Below are 16,188 nucleotides of genomic sequence, written 5' to 3' on the forward strand. Positions count from 1 at the left end.
ATATGAGGAGTATGAAGCCCTTAAGGACGTGAGTGCTGTCCACTCAGAATGCTTGGCGGTACTGACTCCTTTCATTTCTGAAACTCTAACACAGAGGAGACATTTTGCATTGGTTCTTGTTTCTTCTGTGAGAAGTGACGTGGCCCAGGAGGTACACCTGGGTTCACAGATGCAGACATCAGGAAAGGGGTGTTATAATACTAATAAAAGAATTTGCTACTAGATATCAGACCCTGACTTTCCTTCCTTCGCAGAGCGTTAACACTCATCATTGCCTCTGCTGGCCTCCGTTTAGGGTCAAATGGGAATAAAGGAAACTGTGATCACATTATAAGGGCTAATGATGACACTGTGTGCATGTGTATTAATCAGTTTTCTGTCACTTTCACACATACTTGGGGAAAACCAGCCTAAGAGAAAGATTTGGCTTTGCTCAGTTTCCGAGGTTACGAGCCATGGTCACTGTGCAGGGGTGTCTGCTAGACTGGGAGGGAGCAGAGCGTCATGGGTGGGATGGAGAAGAGGGACTTGGGAGAGGAAGCTGCTCACCTCCCAATGGAAGGAAAGCAAAGAGTAAAGGAGCTGAGGTGTCAGGGTCACAATGTCTCCTTCAAGGGCAAGTTCCCAATGACATATCTTCCCATTGCCTCCCAATAACACCATGCCTCCAACATTTGACAGCTGAGCCTTGGGGTAAATTTTAGATCTGAACCACAGCGGCACAACGCGGGGGAGGGGAGTGAGTAGTGACTAAGATATTCATAGGAAAAATGCCCATATGAAACCACATATAGAAACAGAACTTTATTCAAATATATTCATGAGCTATAGAGAGAAGCATTTCTGCCTTATATAACACTGTGGGTGCCAGCGAGGACCGAGGGGACTCATGAGTGACTGATCAAGGACACTTTTAAGAGTGAGAAGAGGAACTTGCAATAATTTTAGAAGTGTAACAGATGAACTGGGAGTGTTTGGTTGTCCTACTAAAGGACATAGCTATGATTTCAAATGAGATATTGAAACACCCTATATGAGAGTAACATAGATCATGTAGCATTAGGCTATCGTGTCTGCGCTGAAATACGATGATTCCAGATATCATTGAAGATAATCTAGTAGAAGTTCTTAGAAGTAAATGTCAGCATGGGGACTTATTGATGTTCTGACTTATTAATTTTCCAGGGTGGGGCAGGCCTGAGGATTGAACCCAGAATCTTGTGCCTGCTAGGCAAGTACTCTACCACTGAGCTCAAGACTGCAAGAGAAAAAGTCATGACATTCATAGCTTGATTGCTGAGCATTTCAATTTTCTTCCAACCCTAAAGGGCTACATACAGTTCTCAGTCCGGAGGCCTCTGTGTGCTCGGTGAGATGCACGTGAGATATCCTGTGTCCCCTTTGTGTGACGTTGCCTGATTGGCTTCCTGCTGGCCTTGCCCCATTGTGTGATAGTTTTCTGTTGATTCTGCTGAGTTTCCCCCCTGCAGCCTGCATATAAGGTGGTATACTTCTTGATAAGTTTGCTTAGCATAAGGTAAAACTTCTGAGCTTAGCTTTCCTATCTTATCCTCTCATCCTCTGGTCCACTCTCTCAGGAACCTGTAACTGGAGAACAGCCTGCCAGCCCAGGTCAGGGTCTCATCGACTCTACACCGTATAAGAAGACATTGTCCGGTCCCTGAACAAACACTCCCTTTCCATGCCCATTTATCAGGTTTTGGCTTTTGTTGTTTGTTTTGTTGTTGTTGTTTTTTTAGAATCATCCAACTTTAATAACTTACAGGCAAATGCTAAAAAGCAGTAGTACAGAGGGCACACGAGGCTTATTTTAAAAAAAAGGGAGCTGGGGATTACAAATGTGAGCAGGATTCTTGGCTCTTTCACAGACACAGAAAAGGCAGTGACTAAGGAGAGCTGATGACGAGAGCCCCCAACGGTGGGGAGAGGGAAGATGTTCCCCATTCATTCCCCAAAGCATTCTCCGGACAACTTCCTGCACACCCTCCCCCTGAAAAAGTAAAAACATACATCCAAATAAAAAAATGCTAGGGAAGGAAAAGGAGAACCAGGGTCGAGGTAGAGTCAGCATTTGTATTTGTCTCTGGTCTTGCAGCTCTACCCTCTACAGATGAAGGGCAGTAAAGACACTCCATCTCCCCTCCCCCTACGCGGCACGGAAACTGGAGGCCCCCATGTTCCTTCGGTCCTTTGAAGTGGACAGGTCCAGCACCCAGGCTGGCTGAGAGGTCACAGGCCCTGCCTGTCTCTAGTGTGTACTGAGTCCTAGCAGGTGGGGTAGGCGCAGCGTCCAGTCACCGAATCTTCTTGCCTGCCCGAGGTGCCATCTTCCTCTTTAGGTTCATCTCCTGCAGCCGCTCCAGTCCTGGCTGCAGGCCCAGCCCATCCACAGCACTGCAGCCCTGCAGGTGGGTGAGGTGGCCGCTGCCAGCTGTCAGACTGCCAGCTTCTTCGCCACCTCGGCCGCACTCGGTGCCCCCGGCTGGTCCTGCTTGTCGGCCAGCACCAGCAGAGGGACCCCTGGTTGTCAGAGGCCTTACTGATCGGGTGTAGCTCCACTTTGGCTTCCTCTAACCTCTCGGTTTCCGTAGAATCCACCACAAACACCAGTCCGTCTGTCCGGCGGGTGTAGGAACGCCACAGCGGCCGAAGCTTCTCCTGACCCCCAACATCCCACACTTGGAAAGTGATCCCACGGGACACCCCCCCCCCCCCGCGCCCCCGTTCCAAGGGCCCTTGGATCTTCGGAATGTTGAAGCCCTTGGTGGGAACGCTCTGGACAAACTCCTTGGACTTGAGACAGTAAAGAAGGGAAGTCTTCCCCGCGGAGTCCAGCCCCGTGACCACGACATGCAGAGCCTTCAATCAGCCGACAGGCCCCCTCTCCGCGTTTCAACCACAGTGGACTTTTTCTTGTTTGTTTTGTTTTTAGTAGGATCAGATCAAGCTTGTCTGAACTGAGCCAGTCAATAGCCTTGTGTCTTCACAAAGCGATGGTTTTATAAAGACACATGACCGGGTATTAGCAAATGAGACTACATACAATCTTCTAGAATGGGAGGAGTCTAGGGAAATTTCTTTAGCTCGTTTAAAGAGATAAGGAAACACTGGCTCCTTCTTCACTTTCTATCAGGATAGAATGCCTCTTGATCCTGCAACTTTCTGGAGTTTAAGAAAGCAGCTTACCGTTTTCTCCTTTTTAAAAATTATTCATCTTTTGATCGGCATATGAAACAATGGGTTTCGTTATTACATGTTCATTTACATATATCAATCATCATGCTATGCTACTTCATCTCTCCTCCTGCTCTTCCTGGTTCCCTTCCACCCACAAATAGTTCCCCTTCTGCTTTCTCGTGTGTGTGCGTGTGTGTGTGTGTGCGTGTGTGTGTACATATTCATGCACATAGATATGTATATATGCAGAGGACACTCAGGTTGTCTTTGAACCTTTCTGTGGTGTGCTTTTGAAGTGCAGAGGACGGCTGAGGCCAAAGATGAGAAGAACCCGTGCTTGGTTGGCCTGGGACCTGCTTTGGCAGCTCCTGCTGTCTGCTGGCTGTAATCACTGTGAGCTGTTCTGCTGCTCACACCAGATAGAATGCTGTTGCTGGCACAGGAACAGAAAGGGGCTGCTGCTGACATCGGCTGCATCTCTCTCTGAGGTCTCCTTCCACCTTCGCTTCACAGACTGATAAAGCATCATGTACTATTTCCCTGCCTTTGAGTGTTCCATTGGCCAACTGCAAAAATGGCAGGCACTTCTGCCTGGCAAAAAGAATCACTGTGAACACCTATTCACTGAGCAAAATATAGCAAAAAAAAAAAAAAAAAAAAAATCATCTTAATGTAGGACCAATTACTTTGTAAGGCAAGGGATGGAAATATCAAAATATCAAAATGTCCCCGGAATGGTGGTGCACCCCTTTAATACCAGCACAGGAGACAAAGGCAGGCAGATCTCTGAGTTCAAGACCAGTCTGGTCTACAGAATGAATTCCAGGATAGCCAGGGCTACACAGAGAGACCCTGTCTTAAAAAAAAAAAAAGAAAAAGAAATAAAACATCAAAAAGGAGCTATGTTTCCTTTAACTGGGTAACATAGTTCATTTGTAGCTTCCTATCTGAAAACAAAACTCAAACTCACAAGGACACAAAAAAAGTTCCTGAGGGCTGGGGGCTGCTGACAGGCACTCAAATTGGTGACTGGGTCCAGGGAAAGGTGCCCCAGAAAATAGCACCTTACCTCCTACTGCACAGCAGGGACTCCAGCGAAGAAAGCTACTTGTCAGCACCTGATTCCTCACCCATCTTTCTCCACAGTGCAATTTCCTGAAATGAAACTGTGTCTTAAAACTAATGCATTATATTTGATGCAATGCTATTTCATTTTTCATAAGCTGTCTCTAAACCAATGAATGTCACCAGAAGCACAGAGACACATAAGCAGGCAGTGGTCTTGGAAGACAACCCTGCTGGTCAGCCAGAGGCTTCCACAGAGCCTTTGCTTATAAAGAGACTCTCCCAGAAGAATGGTATCCACTGAGCTGGGTGACCCAGGAGGCATGGCCTCAGGGTGGACAAGAGAGAAGTCTCAGGTAGCATAATTATAGGGTCCCTTGAGGGGCATACCATCTGTTCAGTGTGAAACTGTAGAGAAATTTTAATTCAGAACATGGCTGTTCTGGCAAGAGATCAGATCCAGAGACCATCTAAGTCTGTGTGATACAGATAGAATAAAAACATGCCTTTAACCCAAAAGACAGAGGCAAGAAATCTGAGTTCAAGGCCAGCCTGGTATAGAGCAAGTATCAGGTAAAGAAAAACTTAGGTCCACGCCCAGTGGTACATGCCTTTGATCCCAAACAGTGAAGGTAAAGATACTTTGCAGAAAAAAAAAAAACAAAACACCCATGTTTGAAAGTGATGTCTAATTGAGTGGCAGAAAAAAGTGACAAATCAGAGAAAGATTTGACAGAATGGATATGTACCGCCCAACTCTCATGAGGAGAGGAAAGTGAAGCTGCTCAAGGGGCAATGCAGAGAAGAGAGGAGGCAGTTTTACTGGGACACTAATACAGAGACAGGTTGCAGAGAGAGAGACCTCAGGTGAAGGCTGAAGGAGCCAGAGAATGAGAAGGAGCCAGAAGATGAGAAAAGATTGCTGGAGTTAGTTTGAGGTCAAGCAGAGCAATTCAGAGACCAAGAAAGTCAGTAAGTCAGCTGGGAGAGGAGTTTGAGCCAGAACTGCTGAGTTGAGAGAGCCAGCCCAGAGCTCAGTAAGAACAAGGAAAGGTGAGCTTTTTAAGCAGAGGCTGAAAACATTCTAGGCCTAGGTTAGATTGTATGGAGGCCAAAAGCTTCCGGGACTAGGCTTAGGTTAGCAGACAGAGGCAGTAAGCCTCGGAGACAACAATTGAGACAGGCAAATAAAAGTTACTTTTACATGAAACTCCTGAATTTTAATGTCATTCCTATAAGTCTTAAAAGTCCATCTTGTCTTAAGAGTTTTCTGCCTGGCCGCACGACTTTAATCCCCGCTCTCAGAAAGCAGCGGCAGGAAGACTCTTGTGAGTTTGAAGCCAGCTTAGTCTACCTAGCACAGTGGTTCTCAACCTGTGGGTCAAGACCTTTTTAGAGGTCTAATGACCCTTTCACAGGGCATGACTAAGGCCATCAGAAACCACAGACATTTGCATTACAATTCATAGCAGTAGCAAAATTACAGTTATGAAGTAGCAATGAAAATAATTTTATGGTTATTATTATGAGGGTCATCACAACATGAGGAACTATACTTAAATATCAAAGCATTGGGAAGGTTGAGAACCACTGACATATCGAGTTCCAGAACAGATAGGGCTATACAGAGAGACCCTGCCTCAGAGCCTAGCATAGCTGTCCCCTGAGAGGCTACACCCAACAGTAGATAGAAACAGATGATGAGACAGCAAAACAGTGGGCAAAGTGGAGGGAGTCTAGTGGAAAAGTGGGGGGAGGACAGAAGGACCAGGAGGGGACAGGAGCTCCACAAGAAGACCAACAGAACCAACTAACCAGAGCCCAGAGGGGCTTGCGGAGACTGAAGCACCAACCGAGGACCTTGCATGGAGAGGACCTAGACCCCTACACAGATGTAGCAGATGGGCAGCTCGGGCTTCATGTGGGTCCCCTAGTAAGGAGCGCGGAGGCTGTCTCCAACAGACCACAGGGGAAGCGAACATGCTCAGTCCTGATGTGACTTGGTGAGCTGGGGTGGGCTGGTGGGAGGAGCTCCCCTTTTTCTGAGGAATAGGGGAGGGGGGAAGAAGGAGGAAAGGAGGGAGAGGAAAACAAGGAAGAAAGGAGGGAGGGGGCTTCGATCAGGATGTAAAGTGAATAAATAAATTAATTAAAAAAAAAAGGATATGGGCTAGAGAGAAGGCTCAGAGGTTAAGAGCACTGTTTGTTCTCCCAGAGATCCTGAGTTTGGTTCCCAGCAACCACATGGTGGCTCACAACCATCTACACTGGAATCTGATGCCCTTTCCCGGCTTTCAGGTATACACGCACATAGAGCACTCATATAGGTAAAGTAAATGAATAAATCTTTAAAAAAGGGATGTTTAAAAAAAGAGACCTCATCTCAACAAATCAAAACAAAACATGACAAAAAAAACTGAAACAAACAAACAGCAACAAAAGATAGGTTTCTGTTGCATGGTTTTCAAAGTGCACAGCAGTAGAACTCTTTATTTTCAAGTAAAAGCTCATTTCAAGTACCAGCACATAGATGCAGAGACACCCTCAGTGGGTGGCACTTTGTGATAATAGGTACTGTTTTGGGAACTCCTAAACGGTCTGCATGGAGCCAAGTTGGAAAATCACCTCTAAAATCAACAGGCCCACGTGTGGAAATGCTAAATCCCTGAAGGAGAAGTCAGAATACGAAAAACTTCCAAGTTTACCTAGTCTCAGGTAGAGCCTCTTACGAAGGAGGAAACAGGCCCAGAGAGGTACAGGCTTTGTTAAAACCGCCGGGGCTAGAATACTAACCTGGCCTGAGCCTTGGGTTAACAGCTTCCAGAAACGCAGGGGCCAGCTGCAGAGCTTCCGCTCCTGAGTCACCCCGTTGCCTGTCCTGGCCCCAGCCCTCCGAGGAAATACCTGTCACACTCCCTGGAGCTTATGCCTTTGACTGCTCTCTGTCCTGTCCCTGAGCATCTGCTGTCATCTTCCCACAGAAGCACAGTGCTTCTCAACAAACCCGAGAGAGCCTGCAGTTCTCCCATAAAGCAAGGGTGTACCACCGAATGCCAACAAGGATGGGTGCCGAGCTTTGCCTTCACCAGGGGCCCGGGGCGTGTCCACTCTGGAATGGCTGGCGAGCTCCTCCCAGCATCCTCTATCCTTTATTCCCGAGAGCCACCTCGAAGGCACAGAAGAAACTGCGAGCATCTGTGTCCGCTAGCTCCATGACGTGAGCACCTCACGCAGGGTGACGCTGGTGCTTCAGCTGTTAAGATAGGACAACAATGATGCCGAACTTATGGTGGTACAGGGAAGACTAAACGGGATCATACAGGTGGTATACTTGGCACAGTCAGGACTTGGTTGTTTTGGTTCTATTATTGTTAATAACCCTAAAAGCTGTCTACTTTACGTGGCCATGCTTTTTAGTTTTATGTCACAAACTAAAATCATCTGGAAGGAGGAAATGCCGCTAAGAAAGGGCTCCTGTAAGATCTGGCTGTAGGGCATTTTCTTAATTAGTGATCAATGGAGCCCACTGTGGTGTCATCCCTGGGCCGGTGGTCCTGGGTTCTATAAGAGAGCAGGCTGAGCAAGCCATGATGAACAAGCCAGTAAGCAGCACCACCTCCTTGGCCTCTGCATCAGCTCCTGCCTCAGGGTTCCTGCCCTGTTTTAGTTCCTGTCTTGATTTCCTTCAGTGACGGACTGTGATGTGGAAGTGTAGGCCAAATAAAGCCTCTCCAATTTGCTTTTGGTCATGGCCTTTCATCGCAGTAATAGAAACCCTGATAAGGATATTGCCTTTGTGTAGAACACGCACTCCTTAATGCCAGTAAGACTTGAAGAGTGTGGCTTTTGCATCAAGCTGGAGGGTGGGGAGAAAAGGGCTTAGACTCTGTTGCAAACCACATGTCACCAAGCAAAGGAAGAGTTGGCTGAGATGACTTCCGGTTAGGTGCTGTGCTCTGATCCTCCTGGCAGAGCTGGCCGGGTCCTGAACGCTGGCATGCTGACACACCAACTCTAGTTGGTAAAATGGCAATCCTTCGGATAATAAAACCACCATGAGAGCCAGCTGTGTCCTCTGTTAAGCTGCTCAGTTCCTCTTGTTCACAGCATGTTCCTCTATTCATTTCCTGCCTTCCGACTGAGGCAGGCCTCCCTTTCCACGTAGCCAAAAAGATCAAGGCTGCCATGTGCCATACCTACCTTCCTGAGGATCAGTAAGGCTATTAAGAAAACCCACTGCTGAGAGGAAATGTGAATTAAATATTTTCTCCATTTCTAATGGGAAGAGGTGCCACGCAAATAAACCAGAGGACAATAAGCGGGTCTGACAATAGTGTATAGACTGGACAGGGTTAGAAAGACTATGAATACAAGGAACAGCATTAAAAACACGTGAGAATTGTGCTTGTGAGTAAAACATAACAAGAAGGCTTGGTCGGGTTGGGTGAGGGAGGTGAGGGAATTATCCTCAGGTGGTGCCAGGGAGCCGAGTGGTGGGCTGTCAGGAGGGAATGTCTTCAGGGATCATGCTATTTAGCTTCAAACTGCACTTAAAGTCGCAGCCAGAGGGATGGCTCAGTGGGTAAAGGCACTGCCACCAAGTCTGACGGCCCGAGTTCAATCCCCGGGGCTCACAGAGGAGAGGGAAAGAACTGAGTCCCATGAGCTGTCCTCCGGTCTCCACGTCGTGAAGTGTGGGTACAGGCACACATATGCACACATACAGAATAATAACAGAATATTGTTGTAGGCAGACTCAGGTGCAGTAGTTTCCTAGACTAGAACTTGGGAAGCTAAGACTGAAGGTCACTCTGGGCTACGTAGCAAGATCCTGTCTGAAAGTTTTTTTTTTTTTAAATCTAACAAAAGTCATAGACAGAAAGAAAAAAAAAACAACTGAGAATGAAAACATCATCTATGGCCTTTGTTTCCTATGCCCAGTGCGCATGCTCACTGGTCTGTTGTTGGTTTTCTGTTCTCATCAATGTTTTTTGGTTTGGTTTGTTTTTTTACACAAGTGCACTGACACTGTCCAGTTTGGATCACTAGAGTATAGTAAGCTACAGTGTAAGTGTGGGTGGTATCTGGCTGCTGATTGGTAAGCTATAGTGTAAGTGTGGGTGGTATCTGGCTGCTGATTGGGTTTGGTTTTGGTTATCCTGACATTTTCTTGGCTCTTCGTGGTCCTTCATCCTTTAAGGCAGTGGTTCTCAACCCTTCAATACAGTTCCTCATGCATGGTGACCCCAATCATAAAATTATTTCATTGCTACTCCCTAACTGTAATTGTGCTACTGTTATGAATCATAATGTAGATACCTGACATGCAGGACATGTGATCCTCGGACTCCCCCCCAAAGGGATTGCAACCCACAGGCTGAGAACTGCTACTTTAAGGTGCATATACTACAGTTACCCTTTCAACAGAAGGAGGTAGGGGGTCCCTGCTGGGGACTGGCTGGGGTTGGACTGATCTAGACCATCAGTTTAGGAACACTGTTAGCTTAAGGACAATGAGCGTTCCCATCCAAGGCCTAGATGGACGCCAACTTTTTCAATAGCATTGTTATTGTTACTAAAACATCTTTTATTGTAGAATTTTGGTTGATATTTAAAATGGTAGTTTTTCTTAGGTTTTTAAAATGCATCTTTTGCTAGTGTGTAGATACGTAATTCTTGTAGACTACAGATTATTTTGGACTTTCTATATAGAGTACCATAGAGTAAGTCTTATGAACCAAAGTATATCTTATTGTAGATAATGGCAGTTTTACTTCTTGGGAGTCCACATGCCTTTTACTTTTTTCTTTTCTTGCTTTTTTTTTTTTTGTTTGTTTGTTTGTTTTTTCTTGGTGCTGGAGGTCAAAGTGAACCAGGACCTTATGCATCTAGGCAAGCACCCTCTTACAAAGCTACATCCACAGCCCTCATCTGGTACTTTAACTTACTGTATTTTTAAGATGTGTTCATTTTGTTTTATGTGTATGCGTGTTTTGCCTGCATCTATGCATATCTGTGCCTGTGGGTGGTTCTGAGGCATTATGTGGGTGTTGGGAACTGAACCCAGGTCTTCTGCAAGAACAGCAAGTGCTCTTCACTGCTGAGCCATTTCTCCAGCCTCTAACTTAATTCTTTTAAATTCACTATTCTAAAAGTATCTCTTCTATATTAATATAGAAGATATACTGATAATGGCTATTTTGTCCCATTTCATGGAACATTTTCCTTCCTCCTGCTTATATTTGATATTTTGGGTGAATTTTAATAGAAACTATCAGGTTAAAAAAGTTTTTCCTATTATTAGCTCAAAGATTTTTATCGTGGTGTATTGAATTTTGTCAAATGCCTTTAAAATTAGGTATTAAGATGACCATGTGTTTCTTCTCATAAAATAATAATACAGAAAATTAAAGTAATCGATTCTTATCAAAACTATACATGAATATGCTTTAGGGCAAAAGGGTTAACATAGGATTCTGCATGATGTGTAAGGACTCCAGTCCTGCTACCTCGGCACCTACAGTTGGCATTTTTAACTATATTTTTTATTTTAGCCTTTATTATAAAGTGACATTTCATCATTCATAAAATTATGAAGTTTGTAGTTCTTGCTGGGAGTAAAAATAACAATAACAAAATTCAACCAACATAGGGTGGGCTTCGTTATGATTTCTGGAAGCAGGATCAAGTCAACTATGCATGACAATAGTTCAGTAGACAAACTGACTGATTTCCAAACCTGCTGTGGCCATTCCAAGGACTTTGAGAACCATTACTCATAAACTACATCAGTAATGATTTTTATATTGTTGCCTGTAATTAATAAAATAGTAACTTCTTGTGGTCCTGAAATTCTTTTTAACCATTCAAAGGTTTTCTCATGATGGAAAGAACACAGGCCAAGGCCCAAGTTTGAATCTTGCTTCTGGCAACTGTTTTGTGAATGATTTTGAATAAAGTGAACCCTAACATTTTTACATTGTAAAACGGGAACTATTATAGGACCACAAAACAGGATTATTTTGACAATAAAACTAGACAACCCATACAGAGTTTAAGCCAATAACCAGATGAAAATATGTGCTCATTAAAAGTTTGGTTGCCAAGTACCATGCATGGAGATAACCTAGAACCCCTGCACAGATGTAGCCCATGGCAGTTCAGTGTCTAAGTGGGTTCCGTAGTAATGGGGACAGAGACTGTCTCTGACATGAACTGATTGGCCTGTTCTTTGATCACCTCCCCCTGAGGGGGGAGCAGCCTTACCAGGCCACAGAGGAAGACAATGCAGCCACTCCTGATAGACTAGGATCAGAAGGAAGGGGAGAAGGATCTCCCCTATCAGTGGACTGGGGGAGAAGCATGGGTGGAGAAGTAGGAGGGAGGGTGAGATTGGGAGGGGAGGAGGGAGGGAGCTACAGGGAGGATACAAAGTGAATAAATTGTAATTAATAAAAATAAAAATTAAAAAAAAAGTTTGGTTGCTAGGCTGGGCATGGCGGTTCTGGGATCAAAGGAGTGGGCCACCATACCCAGCACCATTCATAAAATAATTTAAGATCAGACACAAATAGAAGCCCCCATTGCACACCCCCACCACCACCAGCAGGCAAGCAAGCTGTAATCTCACAGCTGCCTGGAAGGGAAGAGGATGATGGAGAAGAAAATGAACAAAAGCTGTGCTTCTCTGGGTAAGGATCGGGTAGGTCAGCCACCTGGCTACAGGCAGCCACACAGCCTGTCCACAAGGTTGGCCCTCATGGCATTTTGGCTTGTAGGGAGGGAGAATCTGAGAAGGAAAATACCCAAAATATTACCTTATTATTGTAAGGTGAACCCACCTTCCTAAGGTGGCCTCCAGCCAGGTCCCCAACCTGCCCCACCGGGTTAGCCTTTAAGGGACGACACAGGTGCTTGTCTCCAGCGAGAGGAAGACTCCGTTCTTGACAGCTGATGGCAACTGAGGAGAGCTACTGAGCAGTTATTGCAGGGATGACACCGTGCAAGCAGTATTGGACGTAAGCAACGTGACAGGACAGGTTAGAGCCAGAAAATAGGACCTTTTGACAAACATCTGCTGCACATTGCCAGGGGCCAGGGGCAAAGGCAGTGCTCTGCACTGACCGTGTCACCGTGATATTTACATTCTAAAGTCCTAACCTCCAGCACCTCAGAATGAGACCACTTTGGGAGTCAAGGTCTTTCAAGAGTCGACTGGCATTGGCATGGGCTTTTGACGTTTGGCAAGGCCAGTATGCCCTTGAAAGAAGCAATCAGGACAAGATCCACAGAAAGAGAAAGAACTGCATGGACACAGGAGGAAGACAGCTGTCTAGAGTGAAGGAAATCAGAAGACACCAACCCTGCCAGCACCTTGATGTTAGACTCCTGGCCTCTACAGCAGTGATTCTCAACCTTCCTAACGCTGCGACCCCTTGATACAGTTCCTCACGGTGTGGTGGCCCCCAACCATATATTATTTTTGTATAATTGTAATTCTGCTACTGTTATGAATTGTAAAGTGAATACGTGATATATATAGGATATCTGATATGCAATCCCTGTGAAAAGGTCATTCGACCCCCAAGGAGGGGGATTGTCACAAGTTTAGAACCGCTGTTCAAGACAGTGAGAAGACAAATCTCTATGACTTACGTCCCTAATATGTGGTGCTTTGTCATGACAGCTGTAATAAATTAATAAAGGACCATGCTGACAATTTGGTTGTAGGAATGGAATGTCTCTTATTACTGTCATTATTATTAAAAAACATGTTTACACAATAGATCCTGGTAGGGCCAGATTCGAATAACACTCCAGTTGCTCAGACAAGCCCAAGGCAGTCACCATCAATGCATGAGCTCCTGGTACATGGGGCTAAATATTGTGCTGGCCCTGGAGGAAAGTGCGAGGGTAGGAATCTGAAACATCCTCCAGAGAATCACATCGCGAAAGCTTGGTCCCAGCTTGTGGCACTGTTTTCCAAGGTTCTGGAAATGTTGGGAAGCCAGGCCAACATGGAGGAAGTAAGTCAGTGGGGGCGGGCCTTGAGAGTAGATTATCCTTGCTTGCTTCCTGCCACCCCCGCTTCCTGAGGGGCAGCGATATATATGGAACTAATAGGTAATGGAACCTCAGTGCAAATCCATGGTGTTGAAAGGGGACTGGGAACAGAAGGCAGCTGGCTCTCGTCCAGCTTCCCGTCCCCTTCCCCAGACTGAGGACCTTTCCTTAGCTCTTTCACTTCCTGCAGTTGCTCTTTCCTCTCTGATAAATGTTTGCAAACAATGCAAGTATGGCTGCAGGTCACTGCGCTCCTGAGGAATGCCCAGCACAGACCACCCACCACAAGACAATTAGGCCTCCAAGTCCTCCAAGTTCCTGAACAGCTGCAGCCTGGCTGCTGGCTGGGAGCCCTGTGAGCGTGTAAAGAGGGGAGCTGGTGTGCCTCACATATCCGGGACGACTCCACTCACTCGGCATTACGGCAGCGCCCACCCAGTGTGGTATGGAGGCTCCTCTCTCTGGAGGGGCCTGTAATGCCATTTCGCTTAGAGCTCCTAGCTCATACAGGAAACTCCAGGCCAAGAATCCAACAGCTGTGCCCCCACTGTCGGAATGAAGGGGAGGGGACCAAAGTGACACAGACACAGGCATCCAAAAGATAAGCGTGGGATCTGGGCTGGAGGAAGCCCTGTTATCTGGAATGCTTTACCTTACCCAGGAGAGAAAACCTTATCTGAAGGGCACTGTAACCATGTTTAAACTTTCAGATAACAAAATTTCCTAGGGAATCCTCCGTATCAGCAACGGTTCTACATCCCTTGGACTAGGAAAAAAACAAAACAAAACAAAACAAAACAAAAAAAACCCTCCTTCTTTGCTTTCTGTGGCTAAGAGGAAGTGTTTGAATGGTGATGGTAGAAGAATTTGAGAAGCACTTACAGGAAAGTGTGTGCCCCGGTCCTGACCTTAGAGGGGTGAGCTGTGGATGGGGGCTGTCTCCCAGGAGGAAGAGGGGCATTGATGAAGAATGCCTTGAAGGCCCTAAAAAGCGGCTTCCGTCATCTCTACCCCTCCCGTGAGGAATCCCCATCTCTGGTACTTTGCTTTCAGTCGTTTTCAGCACACAGTTTCAGCTGTGTCTCTAGGGGAAATAGAGTGGAGACCCAGGACTCAGCCCCTCTTGCAAGCAGGAAATGCTAATAGGTACGAAGTCTGGCCTGAGGCTTTGATGACAAGCACTGGACTTGGGTAGTCCCAAGTATCTTCACAAAGACTGCTCATTAATTCAAGGTGGGAAAAAATATTCAGAGATCAAATGCACCTTCACCAATAAAGGCAGGGGGGTGCCCTGTGCCTCCCAGTGTGGGTCCCATGACAGACACAACTCTACAGCTTAACGGACGAGAACATACCAGCCCGATCACAGAGAGACAGCTGCAAAAAATTGAAGACTGTTGTGTTTTCTAAAAGAACGGTGCATGTGTAGGGGAAGGGATTCCATCTGCAAAAACGCCAAGGTTACCCTGTTGGAGGATATCGATCACAGGGAAAGCGTTGTTGGAGGAGGAGTATAGGGCATAGTTTTGAGCCTTCTCAATTGCATTTGTGAATTAGAACCCCTCTACAATTTATAAGTCTTCGTTAAAATGAGCCAGTGAGTTGGAAGGACCCTGCTGTTTGAGGTTGCAGTCCTCCCTGTCCGGATAGCCTTTCTGAGCTCCGTGCTAGATAAAGCACTCCCCAGCATGAACTCCTATTCTCTGCCCAAACTCACCTGCAGTGTTTTCAGGCATAGATGCCCCTAACTACATCTGACATATGGCTTTTGGCAGAGTTCCCTGCTAGCTCTCCCCTCCCTTCACCTATAGGATAATTAGGAACTGTGTTCCGTTCATATGAAAGGATTGTGCTGTTTAATACAAATCAAGCACCCTTGCAATGCCTAGTTCTAACCAATCCTGGACACCTATCTTGGGAGCCGCCCACCCACTCCCCAAGGGATATACAGCCTTTTTTCTCCCCAGTGAGGTTGAACTAGCTCCCCCAAGTCCTCGAAGCTGTTCTATAGTGCTCTCAGCCTTCTGAGCCCCCCAGGGGAGAGGAGACCCACACCACTGTCAGAAAAGACAATGAAAATTGGGGGCAGTGTTTCAGATTAAGAGGCTGGAAAAACATGGCAGCAAATGCCACTCAGACCCTAGACTGGATCCTCTGCTGAAGAAGGAAGGACGGGAGAGAACATTGTTAAGAGTAGGCAAAACGGGAATCCTAATGTCAGGGTAGGCGAAAGCATTATCCCAGTGTAAACTGATGGAGTTGATATCCGTGCTGTGGTTAAGCGAGAGAATGCTCTTACCTAGGGACCAGACAGTGACACCCACACCGTTGGGTTCCCTGTCAAGGTCTCTCTTAGACTGAATCCACCTGATGGCTCTCAGGGTGCAGAGCAAGGGGGGGGGGTGCAGAAGGATTCAGCAACCAAAGCTATGTAACTGCATTGGAAACTTATACCCTGTGGGAGCCACAGAAGCCGCCGACGTTCACCATAACTGAGTGAAGGCGGTCTAGCAGCAGATGGAAGAGTCTTGCAATGGGCAGTTACAGAATTCAACAGGGAAGTTAGAATGTGGAACACAGCTTTCTTCTTTTCTTAAGCTGAGTATCATTTTTTTATTGAAAATAATTTGTTTTCACATAGTATACTCTGATCATGCCTTCCCCTCTCCCAACTCCTCCTCCCAACCCCATCTCTCTACCCACTCAATTCCAATGCCCCATGTCTCCGTCTTTAAAAAAATAAACAATACAAAACAAACAATAAACAAATCACACACGCATTCCCACAAAAACACAAGATCAGAAACCAAAATATGCAAGCACAAGACCAATCAGACCAAAAAAAAAATTTACCCAGATGAA

At 46.1% G+C, this 16,188-nt stretch overlaps 1 pseudogene; it reads right to left on the reverse strand.

Moving 5' to 3' along the window:
* Positions 1 to 1,168: 1,168 nt before the first annotated feature.
* LOC110555574 (ADP-ribosylation factor-like protein 4D) lies at positions 1,169 to 13,809 on the reverse strand (annotated as a pseudogene).
* Between the last annotated feature and the right edge of the window lie 2,379 nt (positions 13,810 to 16,188).

This window comes from Meriones unguiculatus, chromosome 10, assembly GCF_030254825.1.
Source record: "Meriones unguiculatus strain TT.TT164.6M chromosome 10, Bangor_MerUng_6.1, whole genome shotgun sequence".
NCBI lineage: Eukaryota > Metazoa > Chordata > Mammalia > Rodentia > Muridae > Meriones > Meriones unguiculatus.